Here is a 19,114-nt window from a genome sequence, read left to right as displayed (position 1 = left end):
AAAGAAATAGAAACAGATAATGAAGAAAAGAAGCTAGTGCTATTGGGCCGTGCCTTACGAGAGTGACTACAGTGGAATTATCACTTGTGGTGAAGAGTAGAAAAACCAACTTGGACTCGGCGCCAGTAATGCCGACGAACACTGTAGGCACAGCGCCAGTAATGCCGACAGCCTCCATCGGCATATGTTGAGGTATGCCAACAGCTTTTCTATGCTGGCGGCTTGCCCTAGGCCGTCGGGGCACCTCCATAGGTGCCATCGGGATTTGGGCAAATTGCGGTAGTGACTGGTCGACTTGAGATGGTTGGCATCTCTAATCCTATTTTATGCATGTGTTATTAGAAATCATGATTGTTTTTTATGTAGTGAAAGTATTTTCATGAAAAATCTAATAGTACTACTTTGGTCTACAACAATCTGAATTATCATTGTATCTGTCAGTAGTCAAAACTATAAAAGCTTGACCGTATGCTTTCTAGAAGTCATCTAATTTCAAACTTTTATGATGCAGTCCATTTGCAGCTCCATTATCCGTATACGCTGCAAACATTTCTTTTCTAACTATTTATGATGTAAATTACAGTACTTGGCAGGAATAGAGATCCCAAACTACAGCGCTGCGTCCAGATGGCCACCGGACATGGATTTGCCCTGCGACTGTTCTCCAATCATACATCTTAATATTTCAGTCACTAGTCTCAGACTCTCGGTGACGGTAGCCTCCCAACTCCACTACCACGTAGACAGCCGAAATGTCAACACACTCCACGTACGTGGTAGACTTCCATTCCAAGAACCTGCATTATTCAGTTATCTTCTTCGACGATACTCCGTAGAACATACCAGGATGCTGTGCTCGTCAAAGCATTTTTTGCGTGTAGACCAAGGTTCCATGCAAGTACTTGCCCGCTTAGCAGCTTAAATAGTCTGCCTATGTGGTTACTACACTAGATTTTTCAGACCGCTCAGTCTTTTTTTTTTTTGCGGAAAAGACTGCTCAGTCGATGGATCGGTCAGCTCTCACCTGCTGCACGGCGGTGCTGATCCTTCTGATCCTGCCGTTGTCTGCGTCGGAAGACTAGCTTGTTTCTGGCGAGCCGGTCTCTCCCGGCAAGACCATCGTCTCCGACGATGATGGCTTTGCCTTAGGCTTCTTCGCCCCTTCCAACTCCAGCCAAGTTGTAGCTTGGCTTATGGTACAACGATATTCCCGAGCACACTGTGGTGTGGGTTGCCAACCGAGAAATCCCGGACACCAACAGCACAATACCAATGCTCTCACTCACCAACACATCCAATCTTATTTTGTCTCATGGTGGCGGCCGTGTCCTTTGGATGACGAGAAACGATTATGGCGCTGGCCCGAGCTCGTCTCCCGGTCTCGGTGCTTATGAACACCGGCAACCTCGTCATTCGGTCGTCGAATGGCACCACACTGGGGCAGAGCTTTGGCGACCTCACCGACACGCTCCTCTCGGGCATGAAGGTTCGGATCAGGTACAATCCTGGCGACTACCAGCGACTTGTGTCTCGGAAGGCCACCGATGACCCCTCACCAGGCCGATTCTCCTTCGGCGGTGAAACGAACACATTCCCTCCAGGTATTCCTCTCGGATGGAGCATGCCCGGTGGTCCGTATCCCTCCATGGATCGGGTACCAAGTGAGGTGCGAACATCTATACCAACAGGCGAATACCAGCACAGATATCATCACCTACCCGACTGTAGTAGACAACAACGAGGAGATCTACTTCACCTACCTTGTCTCTGATGGCGGCCCACACACTAGGTATATGCTAACATACTCTGGAAGTGGCCATCCACCGAATGCAACTACTATGGCTACTGCGGCCCAAATGGCTAGTGCGATGAGACGGCCGCGCCCATCCCGAGTTGTAAATGCCTCAACGGCTTTGAGCCAGTAAGCATAGAGGAGTGGAATAGTGGCAAGTTCTTGGCGGGATGCCAACGGAAGGAGCCATTGCGTGGGTGCAGTGATAGCTTCCTAGCCTTGCCAGGGATGAAGTCACCAGATAGGTTCATGGTTGTTGGAGGGAATAAAAGCACACTCGGGGAGTGTAAATTAGAGTGCAGCCGCAACTGCTCCTGTGTGGCATATAAATATGCCAACCTGAGCAGTAGTAGGTATGGGAGAGACGTGACAAGGTGCTTGCTATGGGTGGGGGAGTTGGTTGACACTGGCAAGTTTGGCACGACACTTTCGGTTGCCAGTGATACACTCTATCTCCGACTTGCAGGCTTGGATGGAGCAAATGGTACCAAATCTATCCATGCACTAGTTCTCTCAAATACTTCACTTTCATGGTTTGTCTTTTTTATGCTAAGTATGTACTACACAGGGATGAGGGCAAAGAGCAATATTGTGAGGATTGTGTTGCCAGTTCTAGGAAGTGGTGTTTTGGTACTTAGCATTTGCTTCGCATGGAGAATACTCAAAGGTAAATTCACCCCCTCTCCCTAGCTAGATAATACATTTGAATACATCATCTTACAATGTACTCCCTCCGTCCGAAAATATTTGTCATCAAAATGGACAAAAATGGGTGTATTTAGAACTAAAATACATCTAGATACATCCCATTTTATTCATTTTGATGACAAGTATTTCCGGATAGAGGGAGTATGTATTATTGTACTTTATCCTTGGGCTTCAAAATCTTGAATCTACAAAAGCTAGAGCAAATAAACCCTTAGGTGAGTTTAAGCTTGCTTGGAGTCCACATGCTAGAGAAACTAGACTCGGCTTCGACTGGCTACACGAAACAAGAGCGATAGATGATCAATACGTTATGCACTAAAGGACATATGTCTCTGATTATATCTGTGCTCACATGGTGGGATTAATGAGGGGTGAAGAGGGAAGGCTAGATGATTTACATCTCATGTGCCAAGCCGTCGCCATATTGTTAGATCTCTCTTTTTCCTTGTGAAAAAAGTGCCCCATGGGTTGTTTACTCTTGTTTTTTGTGAGCTTATACATGCAATAGTAAACGAACATCAAAGATATTGGTGGTCAAACGATAACCAGACACCACTCCAAAAGAGCTTGGATTCTATCCTTTTATGAAACATTTGAGCCAAGGGACAGTCGTATACAATTTCTACGGGATTTGGCCTCCCAAAAGAGTAAGGATGGGATACTACTCATCGAACGCAAAGGCAGATGGGGCCTTGAGTGCAATAGTCACCTGTCAAGCAAAGACAAAATTCTGCCTTAGTGATCAACGGTGCCAAGAGCATGGGCAATTGCTCAATAGGTAAAAGTTGCGTATAAGAGGCCGACACCCCCCCCCCCCCCCCCTGATTTGACATGTACGGGAAGTTTGGCACTTCCTTGTCCGACTCTTATAGAACTTTTTATTTTTGCCATGTTCATATGTTTATTAGATAAAAATGACTATAATATTGTGGGAGCAAGCCAGAACAAAAAATGGAGAAAATACACGAATGTAACATTCAACGGTATGAGTACCTTTCACGAACTTTGGGAAGGAAACACTCTCCATGAACATGAATTTCCATTTGCCAGACAATTCCCCAAGCGACAGACAATTTCTCTAAAACATGTATGATTGGACAAGGAGGTTTTGGCAAAGTATACAAGGTAACTCGTTTGTCAACTACCTATTATGTATTCTAAAATCGTTAGAATTTTTTGGTTTGTCTAACAAAATTAAATCAATATTTTACCTTAAAATTCTCTAGGGAATGTTGGGTGGTCAAGAAGTTGCTATCAAGAGGCTAAGTAAGGATTCTCAACAAGGAACAGAGGAGTTTAAGAATGAAGTTATTCTAATTGCCAAATTACAGCATAGAAACTTGGTACGACTTCTTGGGTGTTGTGGGGAGCGGGATGAAAAGTTGCTGATTTATGAGTATCTACCTAACAAGAGCCTAGATGCTACCCTTTTTGGTGCATATTACGGAAACACAACATAATTCCCTTAAACAGCTAAAAATTTGTTTTATTTTTCTTACGTCTGCTTCTCCTTACAGATGATTCAAGTAAAATGTTGTTGGATTGGGCAACACGATTTAATATCATTAAAGGGGTCGCTAGGGGACTTCTCTACCTCCACTAGGATTCAAGACTATCTATAATTCACCGAGATCTCAAAGCTGGAAATGTTTTCCTAGATGTGGATATGAAACCTAAAGTAGCAGATTTTGGTATGGCGGGGATCTTTGGTGATAATCAACAAAATGCAAATACTCAACGCGTTGTCGGAACATAGTGAGTACAATGGAAAACTAATGTTAATTCTGAATAATTAACCTCCCATTTAATAACTAATATAATTGATCAACAGTGGTTACATGGCTCATGAGTATGCAATGGAAGGTGTTTTCTCTACCAGTCTGACGTCTACAGCTTTGGCGTGTTACTGCTGGAGGTTGTCACTGGAATACGAAGAAGCTCCTATAGTGAAACCATGGGCTTCCCTAGTCTCACTGTCTATGTGAGTATGCGCAAGGCTTATCTCGTGTTCTATTATTTAATGCAAGTGGACCAATTTTTGAAGTGTTTTTAGTTTGGCAAACAAATTAATAGTTATATGTTCTTGGTTTTTCCAGTCATGGAATCTGTGGAAGGAAGGGAAGACCGATGATTTGTTGGACCACTGGTAGAAAAAGGGTCTGTTGTCCCGGTTCATAAGGGCCTTTTGTCCCGGTTTCTGAACCGGGACTAAAGGGTCGGTACTAATGCCCTGCCCTTTAGTTCTGGTTCAATCCAGAACCGGGATTGATGGGCCTCCACGTGGCCTGTGCGCGGAGCCCAGGCAGGAGACCCTTTGGTCCCGGTTGGTGGCACCAACCGGGACCAATAGGCATCCACGCGTCAGCATTTCTGTGGCTGGGGTTTTTTTTGAAAGGGGGGGGGGGGGTTGGGGGTTTTGGGGGTTTTGGGGGGTTAATTTAGGTGTTTCATATATTGTGTTAGCTAGCTATAATTAATAGAGAGAAGTGTCCTCTCTTATGTCCGTGCTTGGTCGACGCTACGTACTATACATACGTATAGAGAGGACTAGACACGCTAGCTAGCTAGTAAGCAAACGAAGGAAACAGAAGATCGTCATGAACATATATGCATACAGAGAGAAGTGATATCGACCACCTCTCCTTCTCTGAGAGATTGGTCGAACAACAAGTTCTAGTATATCTATCCGACACTACCGGCTACATATATACAATAATTATCTTTTACAAATATAATCATACGGACTCATGGTCCACATAGTATTCTCCGTCTTCAGCGATCACGTGGTCAAGAAAGAATGCCGCCAATTCCTCTTGAATTGCTCGCATGCGAGCTGGTGCTAGGAGTTCATTCCGCTTCCGAAACACCTAATTTGAAGAAGGGGGTCAATACATATATATATGAATGAATGAAACTCAACACAAATGATGGTAATAAAATAAAATTGTGAATGTTGTTATTTACGTACTTCATATTGTTCGTCAGTGTAGCCCTGCTCACAGGTCGTGTGGCGGATGGACTCGCAAACGTAGTATCCACAGAAATCATTCCCTTTTTCCTGCCACAACCACTTTACAAGAAATAGAGGTCAATCAAACTGATAAGCAAGAATGCCAAATCAATAAGAGATGCGCGGAACATGCTACTATAGTACTTACTTTCGGGTGTCTAAATTGCAGCTTCTTCGGGAGTCCTGGAGCTTTTTTGGAGAATTTTTTCCAAACTCTGCCAGACAAAGAAAACAATTACTTGATATATCAGGAAATGAACAAAGTTGCTGATATGGTGGATTTAACTTACTTCTCGAGCATTTGAGTCATGTCCGCATAGTCCTGGGGATCTTTTCGTTTTGAGTCTAAGACAGTTACTAGTCCCTGCTCAAGCTTAATCTCTAGAAGAATATAGTGGTAACTGCACACACATGCATAACTCATCAATTACATTACTATAACCTTGACTAATATATATATATATAAGGGAAACAGAATACGCACAAGACAGTAACACTCACTTGAAGTTGTAAGGAAAGAGTATTATATCTTTGTTTTCATTTATTACCGACGATCGTAGCAAGTTGGCCTCGGTATCCGCGGCATGAAATTTAATCTGAGTTGCATCTATGAGATATGTGTTAATGAACCCAATATCACCGACTTGTCTTTTCTTCAATTCGGCGATCTTCAATCTGCATAATATAGTGAGGATGATTATAAATACATGCAATGAAAGAGCTGAGCTATATAGAGAGACTTAATGACAGAAGTAGTAGTACTTACAGACAGTAGCAGGTGACCATTGTTTTATCGAGGGCCAATTGATTGAAAAACTAAAAGAACTCCTCAAATGGAATAGGCAACAGTTCAATTCCAACGAGGTCATGCTCCTTTTTAACTTTCACATACAAAGTACTCCTCCCCCAGAGTCTCTGCAGATTTTCAAGTACCAATCATGCAATCTTCGCGTCATCGTTGATTGAGATCTTTCATCTTTGACGAGAGGCTTCCCGTACTCGTATCTTTGTATCCTCACCTTCATGGGTTCATAATGTACATCGTCGGGCAGGTAATCGGCAAGATTGCTATAACCGGGCACCATCCTCAGATCATTAGCGACGTTGTCGCTAGGCACCTTGAGCGGGGGGCACGATTGCTTCGCTTGTTCGCCAAGCTGGGCAATTTGTTTCCCAACTCGTCGTTCTTTCAGCCTTTGATCACTGACAGTACTTCCCGACCGCTCCGCTTCGGCAAATTCCTTTCCAATAATGCGCTCATAGTTTCCTTTCGGCGGAGACTTGAGTGGTTTTGTCAGGGCAGTCAGAGTGCGCTTCGCTTTCACCAGATCTACCTTCTCCTCCAGAGGTGGATGTATCTTTGCTTTCAACCCTTGAAACCAGTCATCCACTTCGGTTCACGCGATCTTCGCGTTCTCCTCCGGGGTCCTCTCATATGGTAACTTCTCTGGAGTCTTCAGAGAAGGACCGAATCTGTATGTCCTCCCGCCTCTGGCTGTACTGCTAGACGCCGGCCGAGCAGACGGAGCGACTGTCTTCTTTACTTGCTTACGAGGCGGAGGAGAAGGACTACGACGCGCCGGAGCAACCGGAGCGGCGGCAGGTCTCTTCCGCCCTTGCTGACGAGGCGGAGAAGGAGGAGGCTGGCTGCTCGGGCGCGTCGGCGCAGGCGGAGAAGGAGGCGGAGTGCCGCCACGCGCCGGAGAAGGAGCCGGTCGAGTGCCCTGATCGTCACTCGCCGGAGGAGGTGGTGGTGGAGGAGGCGGAGTGCCCTGGCTCGCCGGAGGAGGAGGCGGTGGAGGAGGCGGAGTGCCCTGACTTGCCGGAGGAGGAGGAGGAGGAGGCGGAGGCGTCCAGTTCGGAAGGTTGATGAGCTCCGTCCGCCATAGGCATGGAGTCTTCAGAGCAGACCCTAGCCTAGTCTCCCCTTCACCGGTAGGGTGGTCAAGCTGGAGGTCCTCAAATCCCTCCATTATTTCATCCACCATCACTCTAGCATATCCTTCTGGAATCGGCCGGCAGTGAAAAGTTGCGCCGGGTTCAGTAGGATAAACAGAGCCAACAGCCGCCTTGACCTTCAAATTCATCCATTGCGTCATAAGGTGGCAATTTTGAGACTTCGTGATAGCATCCACGGGATAGCTGGTAGGAGCCGTCAAGGCATGCTCCGGCTGAAGCAGCTCGGTGGAAGCCACGCTGCTTCTGCGCTGAGATGGCGGGGTAGCTTCGGGGGAAGCTTCGGCAGTACGTTTGCTGCGATTTGCTTCTCGTTCCTCTATCGCGTCTACCTTGCTTGCAGCGCCTGCATTTGGGTCTGCTACACTTTTTTCTCCTCTCATGGGATTTGTAACCGCCTGCGTCCAGAAACCCAACCTTCCACGGAATGGAGCCTGGCATGCCTCGTGTCCGTCCTGGGTGCTCAGGATTCCCGAGGGCCATTGTGAGCTCGTCGTTCTCTCTGTTTGGAAAGAACTTCCCTTGCTGCGCTGCTTCGATATACTGCTTAAGCTTCCTGACTGGTATGTCCATTTGATCGTTCGTCCAAATGCACTTCCCTGTTACAGGGTCCAAGGTTCCGCCAGCCCCGAAGAACCAAGTCCGGCAATGGTGTGGCCAGTTAATTGTCTCTGGTTCGATCCCTTTATCAACCAGATCATTCTCAGTCTTGGACCACTTAGGCCGGGCTACGAGGTAGCCACCTGACCCCGTGCGATGGTGATGCTTCTTCTTCGCAGCATTTTGCTTGTTTGTCGCCGATATCTTCTTACTCTTTTCCGATGTCTTGTGGGCCACAAATGCGGGCCAGTGATCTCTGATCTTCTCATATCTGCCCTTGAATTCCGGTGTCTCTTTATTTTCGACAAACTTATTCAGCTCTTTCTTCCACCTCCTGAATAGTTCTATCATCCTCTTAAGAGCAAAAGACTTGATTAATTGCTCTTTAACTGGCCTCTCTGGATCATCCTCTCGCGGTAGGGTGAAATTTGACTTCAGCTCACTCCAAAGATCATTTTTCTGCATATCATTGACATAAGACACCTCAGGGTCTTCTGTAGCCGGCTTTAACCATTGCTGGATGCTGATCGGGATCTTGTCCCTAACCAAAACCCCGCACTGAGCAACAAATGCGCTCTTTGTCCGGAGGGTTCAATCGGTTGGCCGTCGGGCGCGATTGCTATGATCTCAAACTTTTCATCCGAGCTCAACTTTTTCTTCGGGCCTCGTCTCTTTACCGAAGTTGTGCTCGATCCGGAGGGCTAGAAAAAAGAACAAAGACTTAATTAATATGTGTACATACCAAAACAATGAATGCATCAATTAGCTAGTCAACAGAAGCTTAACTAATATATATACCTGGCCGGACTCGGTTCGGTCACCGGAGACGTCATCACGGTCTCCTTCTTGCACCGGCATTGGGTCACCACAGCCGTCCTCACGGTCTCCTTCTTGCACCGGCATTAGGTCACCGGAGCCATCATAATCATAGCCAGCTACTTCCAGACCATCGGTGTCATTGAGAAACAACGAGCAGACAACATCACTTCCTCGTGCGATTATGTCCCCCAACAACTCTTCTTGTACTTCGTCTCCGGCGGTGTCCATAGTTTCTACAAATATTTACAACATGGCAATTATTATTCAAACATGACAGATGGATATATTAGTGGCAAACGTAGAACTAATATTAATTAGTGGCCTCGACGCTGCTTCTCTAGGGTTTTGGGTGGCCTCGACGCTGCTTCTCTAGGGTTTGAGGTGGCCTCAACAACGCTTCAAGGATAAAAAAAGAAGAGGAAGAAGAAAAAAAAGAGGAGAAGAAAGAATAGAGGAGTTAGAAGAAAGAATAGAGGAGTTTCTTACTCCTCTATTCTTTCTTCTCCTCTTTTTTTTCTTCTTCCTCTTCTTTTTTTATCGGGAACGAGGGTCGTCGAGGGTCACCGAGCAGTAGAGGAAACCCTAAATAGAAAGTATCGTGGGTGTGAGATACATGTGGCCGTCGGTGTTGGACACTACATCCACGTCCCACAAGTGACGTGGGCGTCGAAGCCCGCGCCACTTGTGGGACGTGGATGTAGTGTCCGACACCGACGGCCACATGTATCTCACACCGACGATACTTTCTATTTAGGGTTTCCTCTACCGCTCGGCGACCCTGACCCTCGACGATCCTCGTTCCCGATAAAATAAAGAGAAAGAAGAAAAAAAAAGAGAAGAAGAGGAAGAAAAAAAAAGAGGAGAATCTTTCTTCTCCTCTTTTTTTCTTCTTCTTCTCTTTTTTTTTCTTCTTCTTCCTCTTTATTTTATCGGAAACGAGGGTCGTCGAGGGTCAGGGTCGCCGAACGGTAGAGGAAACCCTAAATAGCAAGTATCGTGGGTGTGAGATATATGTGGCCGTCGGTATCAGACACTACATCCACGTGCCACAAGTGACGTGGGCGTCGAAGCCCGCGCCACTTGTGGGACGTGGATGTAGTGTCCGACACCTACGGTACATGTATCTCACACCGACGATACTTTCTATTTAGGGTTTCTCCTCTACCGCTCCGCGACCCTTGACGACCCTCGTTCCCGATAAAATAAAGAGGAAGAAGAAGAAAAAAAAAGAGGAGAAGAAAGAATAGAGGAGACTATTCTTTCTTCTCCTCTTTTTTTTCTTCCTCTTCTTTTTTTATCCTCTTCTTCCTCTCATGTTCGACGACCCTCGACACCTCGGCGACCCTAGACCCCCTCTCGACCCCCTCATGTCGAAGTTATCGGGTAGGGGGTATATCGACAACGACATACCCGATACATACATAGATACATATATGAACAAAATTAATATCTACTAATTAACAACCTAAATAAAAAAACTAATACATATAGGAAGAAGAAGAAAAAAGAAGAAGAAAGAATAGAGGAGAAGATCTCCTCTATTCTTTCTTCTCCTCTTTTTTTTCTTCTTCCTCTTCTTTTTTTATCCTTTTCCTCCTCTCATGTTCGATGACCCCCTCTCGACCCCCTCTCGACCGTCGACCCCCTCTCGACCCTCATATACAAAACATTTTTTTCCTTCTGTTCCTTCTTCCTAAATATATAAAACTTTTTTTTAAATGAAACTAACCTAAAATGTACTAAATCAGAGAACATATATAGATAAAAATTTTCTAATTAAAAATCTAACTTTTGCATATATGTATTTTTAAAACATCATTACAATTGAAAAAATACATACATACATACAAAAAACATGTAAAAAATACATACATACATATATATATGAAAATCTAAAAAACATGTAAAAAATAGCATGTATAATAAAAAATGCACGGCGGTGGCGGGGGCGGCAGACGTGCGGTGCTCACAGAGGCGGCGACGTTCGGGGCAGGGGACGGCGGCACGGCGACGGCGACGGGGCAGGGGCGGCGCGCGTCGGGGCAGGGGACGGCGGCGCGCGGCGACGGTGTCGGCCGAGGGCGCGGGCGACGGCGTCGGGCGATGGCGCGGGCAACGGCAACTCGGGGCGCGGGCAACGGCGACGACTGGGGCGGCGGGCGGCGTTGGGGCGGCGGGCGGCGTTGGGGCAGCCTGGCGGCGTCGATGTGCTCGGCGTCGTCGGGGGGCAACTGCGAGGGAAATGTGAAATTTTCCTAGGTGCTGGCTTATATAGCAAAGGCATTGGTCACCGTTCGTGGCACAAACCGTGACCAACGCCCCCCTTTAGTCCCGGTTGGTGCCACCAACCGAGACCAAAGGCCTCTTTTCAGCAGCCCAAAGGGCGGGAAGCGGCGGCCTTTGGTCTCGGTTGGTGGCACCAACCGGGACTAAAGGGGGGCATTGGTCACGGTTTGTGCCACGAACCGTGACCAATGGCCCCCTTTAGTCCCGGTTGGTGCCACCAACCGGGACCAAAGGCCTTGTGCGACTGCCGCGTCGAAAGTTTAGTCACACCTCGCTAGTTCAGAGGGGTGCGCAGTGGTTTATAAGCCCCACTGCCGCACCCCTGTCGAGCTTCTCTCCATTGCAGGCTTATGGGCCTAACTGTCACTGCTATGCCTGTGGGCCTACTGGGCCTCCTGCGGGCCTGAATCCTGGCCCTTTGATGGGTTTCTAGTCGTATTCAGGCCGTGGGGGCCCAGTAGGTGGCATTTTTTTGTTTTTTTGTTGCTTTATTTATTTTATTTTCTTTTGTTTTTTGCTTTTTTTTAATTCTTTATGCTTTTAGTTTTAGAAAAATTATAAACTTTTTGTTAATGCCATTAGTTTTCAAATTTAAAAACACTTTTTTGTTTTTTGTTTTCTTTGTTGCTTTATTTATTTTATTTTGTTTCTACTTACAACAAAATACTTATTGTTGCTATTTTTTTCCAGTTTTTTGTTTTGTTTTCTGCATTATTTATTTTCTTTTGTTTTTTGCTTTATTTTTTTATTCTTTTTTGCTTTTAGTTTTAGAAAAATTATAAACTTTCTGATAGTGCCATTTTATTTTGTGATTAACTTTACTATAAAAATAGTTTTTTTCCTGTTTTTTTATTTGTTTTTTGCATTATTTATTTTCTTTTGTTTTTTGTTTTAATTTTTAATTCTGTTTGCTTTTAGGTTAGCAAAATTATAAACTTTCTGTTAGTGCCATTAGTTTTAGAAAAATTATAAATTTTCTGTTAGTACCATTAGTTTTCAAATTTGAATAGTTAAAATTTGAATTCTTTGAAAATTGTTTGAATCACAAGTTTGTGATTAACTTACTAAAAAATGAGAATAGATGCGCTTATAGAGAAAATTCAACCTAAATCCTAGTAAATTTCTATGAATTTCAGAGAAATTCACTATGAATTTAGGTTAAACTTTTCTCTATTAGGGCATCTATTTTCACTTTGAGAGGAGCTCAACAAGGCAGAGAGGGAAGGGCTTATAAATCGGTGTGAGCCCCCTTCGGTTGGCGACGTGGGACTAAACTCTGCCCGCAACGAGGACCAACCCTTTAGTCCCGGTTTGTGGCACAAACCGGGACTAATGGTCATGGGCCAGGGGCAAGGAGCAAAATTATAAACTTTCTGTTAGTGCCATTAGTTTTAGAAAGTTGAAAGTTGAAATTTGGCATGGGCCAGGGACTAATGGTCATGGTATTACGAGGGCCGAACCATAAGACATGAAAGCATTTCAAATGAACTCTGAAAAAGTTGAAAGTTGGCATGGTATCATAATTTCACCCACATAGCATGTGCATGTACAAAATGGACAATGGTAGCATGTTCGTGTGTTACAAAGTTGGCATGGTATCATCATAATAGTTGCGGGAGAAAGTCTTCACTTTTTCTTCGCTTGTGTCATTTGCTTATTGCGCCGTAACCATGGATAATCTTTATTGTTTATCAGGATGCTTGGGTCAGCCTTGACATTGAAGGGAGGAATTTCATGAAACTTTTCATAATCTTCAGACATGTCTGTTTTGCCATCCACTCCCAGGATGTCCCTTTTCCCTGAAAGAACTATGTGGCGCTTTGGCTCATCATATGATGTATTCGCTTCCTTATCTTTTCTTTTTCTTGGTTTGGTAGACATGTCCTTCACATAGATAACATGTGCCACATCATTGGCTAGGACGAACGGTTCGTCAGTGTACCCAAGATTTTTCAGATCCATTGTTGTCATTCCGTACTGTGGGTCTACCTGTACCCCGTCGCCTGACAGATTGACCCATTTGCACTTAAACAAAGGGACCTTAAAATCAGGTCCGTAGTCAAGTTCCCATATGTCCACTATGTAACCATAATACGTGTCCTTTCCTCTCTCGGTTGCTGCATCAAAGCGGACACCGCTGTTTTGATTGGTGCTCTTTTGATCTTGGGCGATCGTGTAAAATGTATTCCCATTTATCTCGTATCCTTTGTAAGTCAATACAGTCAAAGATGGTCCCCTGGACAACAAGTACAACTCATCACAAACAGTGTTGTCACCTCTGAGACGTGTTTCCAACCAACTTCTGAAAGTCCTGATGTGTTCACATGTAATCCAGTCGTCGCACTGCTCCGGGTGTTTGGAGCGCAGACTGTTCTTGTGTTCATCGATATACGGGGTCACCAAGGTAGAGTTCTGTAGAACTGTGTAGTGTGCTTGAGACCAAGAATATCCGTCCCTGCATATTATTGAGTCTCTTCCAAGAGTGCCTTTTCCAGTCATTCTCCCCTCATACCGCGATTTAGGGAGACCTATCTTCTTAAGGCCAGGAATGAAGTCAACACAAAACCCGATAACATCCTCTGTTTGATGGCCCATGGAGATGCTTCCTTCTGGCCTAGCGCGGTTACGGACATATTTCTTTAGGACTCCCATGAACCTCTCAAAGGGGAACATATTGTGTAGAAATACGGGCCCCAGGATGACAATCTCGTCGACTAGATGAACTAGGACGTGCGTAATGATATTGAAGAAGGATGGTGGGAACACCAGCTCAAAAGTGACAAGACATTGTGCCACATCACTCCTTAGCCTTGGTACGATTTCTGGATCGATCACCTTCTGAGAGATTGCATTGAGGAATGCACATAGCTTCACAATGGCTAATCGGACGTTTTTCGGTAGAAGCCCCCTCAATGCAACCGGAAGCAGTTGCGTCATAATCACGTGGCAGTCATGAGACTTTAGGTTCTGAAACTTTTTCTCTGGCATATTTATTATTCCCTTTATATTCGACAAGAAGCCAGTCGTGACCTTCATACTGAGCAGGCATTCAAAGAAGATTTCTTTCTCTTCTTTCGTAAGAGCGTAGCTGGCAGGACCTTTATACTGCTTCAGAGGCATGCCATCTTTTTCGTGCAAACGTTGCAGGTCCCTCCCATGCCTCAGGTGTATCTTTTGTCTTCCCATACACGCCCAAGAAGCCTAGCAGGTTCACGCAAAGGTTCTTCGTCACGTGCATCACGTCGATTGAAGAGCGGACCTCTAGGTATTTCCAGTAGGGTAGGTCCCAAAATATAGATTTCTTCTTCCACATGGGTGTGTGTCCCTCAGCGTCATTCGGAACAGCTAGTCCACTGGGACCCTTTCCAAAGATTACGTAGTGTAAATCATTGACCATAGCAAGTACGTGATCACCGGTACGCATGGCGGGCTTCTTCCGGTGACCTGCCTCGCCTTTGAAATGCTTGCCTTTCTTTCGATATTGATGGTTGGTCGGAAGAAATCGACGATGGCCCAGGTACACATTCTTCCTGCATTTGTCCAGGTATATACTTTCAGTGTCATCTAAACAGTGCGTGCATGCGTGGTATCCTTTGTTTGTCTGTCCTGAAAGGTTACTGAGAGCGGGCCAATCGTTGATGGTCACGAACAGCAACGCCTTAAGATTAAATTCCTCCTGTCTGTGCTCATCCCACGTACGTACACCATTTCCATTCCACAGCTGTAAAAGTTCTTCAACTAATGGCCTTAGGTACACATCAATTTCGTTGCCGGGTTGCTTAGGGCCTTGGATGAGAACTGGCATCATAATGAACTTCCGCTTCATGCACATCCAAGGAGGAAGGTTATACATACATAGAGTCACGGGCCAGGTGCTGTGATTGCTGCTCTGCTCCCCGAAAGGATTAATGCCATCCGCGCTTAAAGCAAACCATATATTCCTTGGGTCCTTTGCAAACTCATCCCAGTACTTTCTCTTGATTTTTCTCCACTGCGACCCGTCAGCGGGTGCTCTCAACTTCCCATCTTTCTTTTGGTTCTCACTGTGCCATCGCATCAACTTGGCATGCTCTTCGTTTCTGAATAGACGTTTCAACTGTGGTATTATAGGAGCATACCACATCACCTTCGCAGGAACCCTCTTCCTGGGGGGCTCGCCGTCAACATCACCAGGGTCATCTCGTCTGATCTTATACCGCAATGCACCGCATACCGGGCATTCGTTCAGATCCTTGTATGCACCGTGGTAGAGGATGCAGTCATTAGGGCATGCATGTATCTTCTCCACCTCCAATCCTAGAGGGCATACGACCTTCTTTGCTGTGTATGTACTGTCGGGCAATTCGTTATCCTTTGGAAGCTTCTTCTTCAATATTTTCAGTAGCTTCTCAAATCCTTTGTTCGCCACAACATTCTCTGCCTTCCACTGCAGCAATTCCAGTACGGTACCGAGCTTTGTGTTGCCATCTTCGCAATTGGGGTATAACCCTTTTTTGTGATCCTCTAACACGCGATCGAACTTCAGCTTCTCCTTTTGACTTTTGCATTGCGTCCTTGCATCGACAATGACCCGGCGGAGATCATCATCATCGGGCACATCGTCTGGTTCCTCTTGATCTTCAGCAGCTTCACCCGTTGCAGCATCATTGGGCACATCGTCTGGTTCCTCTTGATCTTCACCAGCTCCCCCCGTTGCAGCATCACCGTATTGAGGGGGCACATAGTTGTCATCGTACTCTTCTTCTTTGCCGTCTTCCATCATAACCCCTATTTCTCCGTACCTCGTCCAAACATTATAGTGTGGCATGAAACCCTTGTAAAGCAGGTGGGAGTGAAGGATTTTCCGGTTAGAGTAAGACCTCGTATTCCCACATTCAGTGCATGGACAACACATAAAACCATTCTGCTTGTTTGCCTCAGCCGCATCGAGAAACTCATGCACGCCCTTAATGTACTCGCAGGTGTGTCTGTCACCGTACATCTATTGCCGGTTCATCTGCGTGCATTATATATAATTAAGTGTCCAAATTAATAGAAGTTCATCATCATATTAAAACCAAAGTGCATACATAGTTCTCATCTAACAACATATAGCTCTCCAGAGCATCTAATTAATTAAACCATACATTGAAACTATGTAAAACATTTCAATGCAAAAACAAATGCGATCATCATCGCAACCAAGGTAACAATTGATCCAACGGCATAATGATACCAAGCCTCGGTATGAATGTCATATTTTCTAATCTTTCTAATTTTCAAGCGCATTGCATCCATCTAGATCTTGTGATCATCGATGACATCCGCAACATGCAACACCAATATCATCTTCTCCTCCTCAATTTTTTTTATTTTTTCCTTCAACAAATTGTTTTCTTTTTCAACTAAATTTAACCTCTCGACAATAGGGTCGGTTGGCATTTTCGATTCACATACATCCTATATAAATAAAATCTATGTCACGTTGGTCGGCATAATTTTCATAAACAATAAATGAACCAATAGTTATAAAGATAATATATATATACCACATCCGAATCATAGACAGGACGAGGGCCGACGGGGGCGGATACCAAAACCATCGCACTATATAAGATGCAATAATAAAAGTAAGAAAATAATACAAGTATCTATGTAAACATACAAGTAAGAATATTTTTTCTTTCAGAAAGAAGATAAGAACAAGAGGCTCACCACGGTGGTGCCGGCGATGAGCTCGGCGCGGGTGATCGACGGCGGTGAAGACAGGGACGGGGCGTGACGGACCGCTAAACCTAGACAAATATTATGGAAAATGGAGCTTGGAGGTCGAGTTTGGAGAGGAGAAAGCTTAAGTAGTGTGGCTCGGGCATTCCATCGAACACCTTGTGTGCATAGGAGGTGAGCTAGAGCACCACCAAACCATCTCCCCCTCGGCCAGAGAAAAACAGAGCACTGGGGTGCTCTGCTCGCGAGCGAGGGGTATATATAGGCACCTCATTGGTCCCGGTTGGTGACATGAGCCGGGACTAAAGGGGAGCCTTTGGTCCCGGTTCAAGACACCAACCGGGACCAATGGTGGTGGGCCAGGAGCGAGGCCCATTGGTCCCGGTTCATCCCACCAACCGGGACCAAAAGGTCCAGATGAACCGGGACCAGTGGCCCACGTGGCCCGGCCGGCCCCCTGGGCTCACGAACCGGGACCAATGCCCACATTGGTCCCGGTTCTGGACTGAACCGGGACTAATGGGCTGACCCGGCCTGGACCAAAGCCCTGTTTTCTACTAGTGGACTCAGCTATTATGGATACTTGTTCACCGGATGAAGTTTTGCTTTGTGTCCATGTAGGACTCTTGTGTGTCCAGGAGAACCCAGCTGACAGACCACGTATGTCATATGTTGTGTTCGTCCTAGAGAATGGAAGCACCACACTTCCAACCCCGAATCGCCCCGCCTACTTTGCACGACAAAGTTCTCATATTGAGCAAATCAGAAATTATTTTCAAACTTCTGTGAATAGGTTTACACTTACGGAGATAGAGGGGCGATGAGATAATATTTGTTTTATTTCTAGATATATTGAAATATTCTTGGAACATCAACTTCATATGTAGTGCACACCATACACATTTTGGAAAAAAAATGTATTGCACACTATCAAAAGGATTATGCTTTGTTTAGAAGTCATTACCAATGAATGTGTTTCTATTCTGGTTTTGGCATCGACAGCAGTCTCGGTAGGAAAAACAAGATAGTAAGATGTACCAAAAGTACAATTCAATATGTGAAGAAAAAGAAATTCAATGAGAGTGACTATACATCGGATATACGTAATTTTGTGGTGCTCCAAACAAAGGTGCTCAGGCACTGACACACACACACAAAATCAAGGTGCACCATCCTGTAGAAGTAAGGCAAGCATGTTGACTGCCGTAAGTGCATGTGTTCGCATGCAGCTTTGGAGTCTGCGAGCCATTCAGAATGAACATCCAGTGAATTTCCATCTGATCATCAGAAGCAACTCTGAAAAGGTAACACAAAGCCTGGTTCGAACACTTCATTCGAATTCACAAAGGGGACACAGTAATAAAATGGTGATGTACACAGATTAACTACAATTGTTAAACCACAGTAGATTGATGCTTCTACGGAAATTCGAAGATCGCGAGCACAAATCTTCATCGCAAACACGCACTTAACATGACAGATTTTGATCATTGATTAGAGGTTCACTTTGGTTTTGGCGTGGTAAGTTTACCTGCCACTCTGGCGTGTCAACTCTCGGTCACATCCTCGTGCCAGAAGCAGAAAATCAACTATAGTTGTCGGCCAACAAGATCACATACAGAGAGGACTGCATATGTTTCCATCTCCCAATACGCCAGCACACTGTCCAAAAAGCAGATACAATGATAGAGAGAGCAAATCGTCAAGGCCACACCAAAGCTGGGTTTAAAGATCAAATTCCTCTTACTCGTTTAAGTACTAGCTAGATTTAGAGGGTATACATATCACAGTTTGCAATTTAAGAAAATGATTTTATTTCTAGCAAGATCCAACGCATCGGGGCCATAGCCCATAGCAGCCGGGCCGGTATCGCTTAATATTTCAGTCGCTAGCCTGACTGGTAAGCAAGTGACGATGGCATCCCAACTCCGACTTGAACAGCTGAGATGTCGACTCCATCCAACGCAAACTTAACCACTCCATGTTAATCTACCACATATAACTCCAAAAAACTTTGCATCATTAAATCATCTTATTCGACATGTGGATAGATGCTGGAACAAGTCGTCAGAGCATTTTTATTTTTTTTGCTTGTGACCCAAGGCTCGATGCAAGCTAATCATGGTGCGGCATCAATAGCCTACTGGCTAGAGATTGATTGGCCATTGAACATGCCCTACGACTGGCTTGTCCCTGGCAAGCCAATCTCTAGTGGAACCATCATCATTGTTAGAGTT

At 45.2% G+C, this 19,114-nt stretch overlaps 1 pseudogene; it reads left to right on the top strand.

The window, feature by feature from the left end:
* Nucleotides 1–1,004: 1,004 nt before the first annotated feature.
* Nucleotides 1,005–17,701, top strand: LOC125556565 (putative G-type lectin S-receptor-like serine/threonine-protein kinase At1g61610; annotated as a pseudogene).
* The last annotated feature ends 1,413 nt before the right edge of the window (nucleotides 17,702–19,114 follow it).

Source organism: Triticum urartu, chromosome 5A (genome assembly GCF_056163025.1).
Source record: "Triticum urartu cultivar PI428250 chromosome 5A, HENAU_Tu73, whole genome shotgun sequence".
Lineage (NCBI taxonomy): Eukaryota > Viridiplantae > Streptophyta > Magnoliopsida > Poales > Poaceae > Triticum > Triticum urartu.
This window is presented reverse-complemented; position numbering and strand designations above follow the sequence as displayed.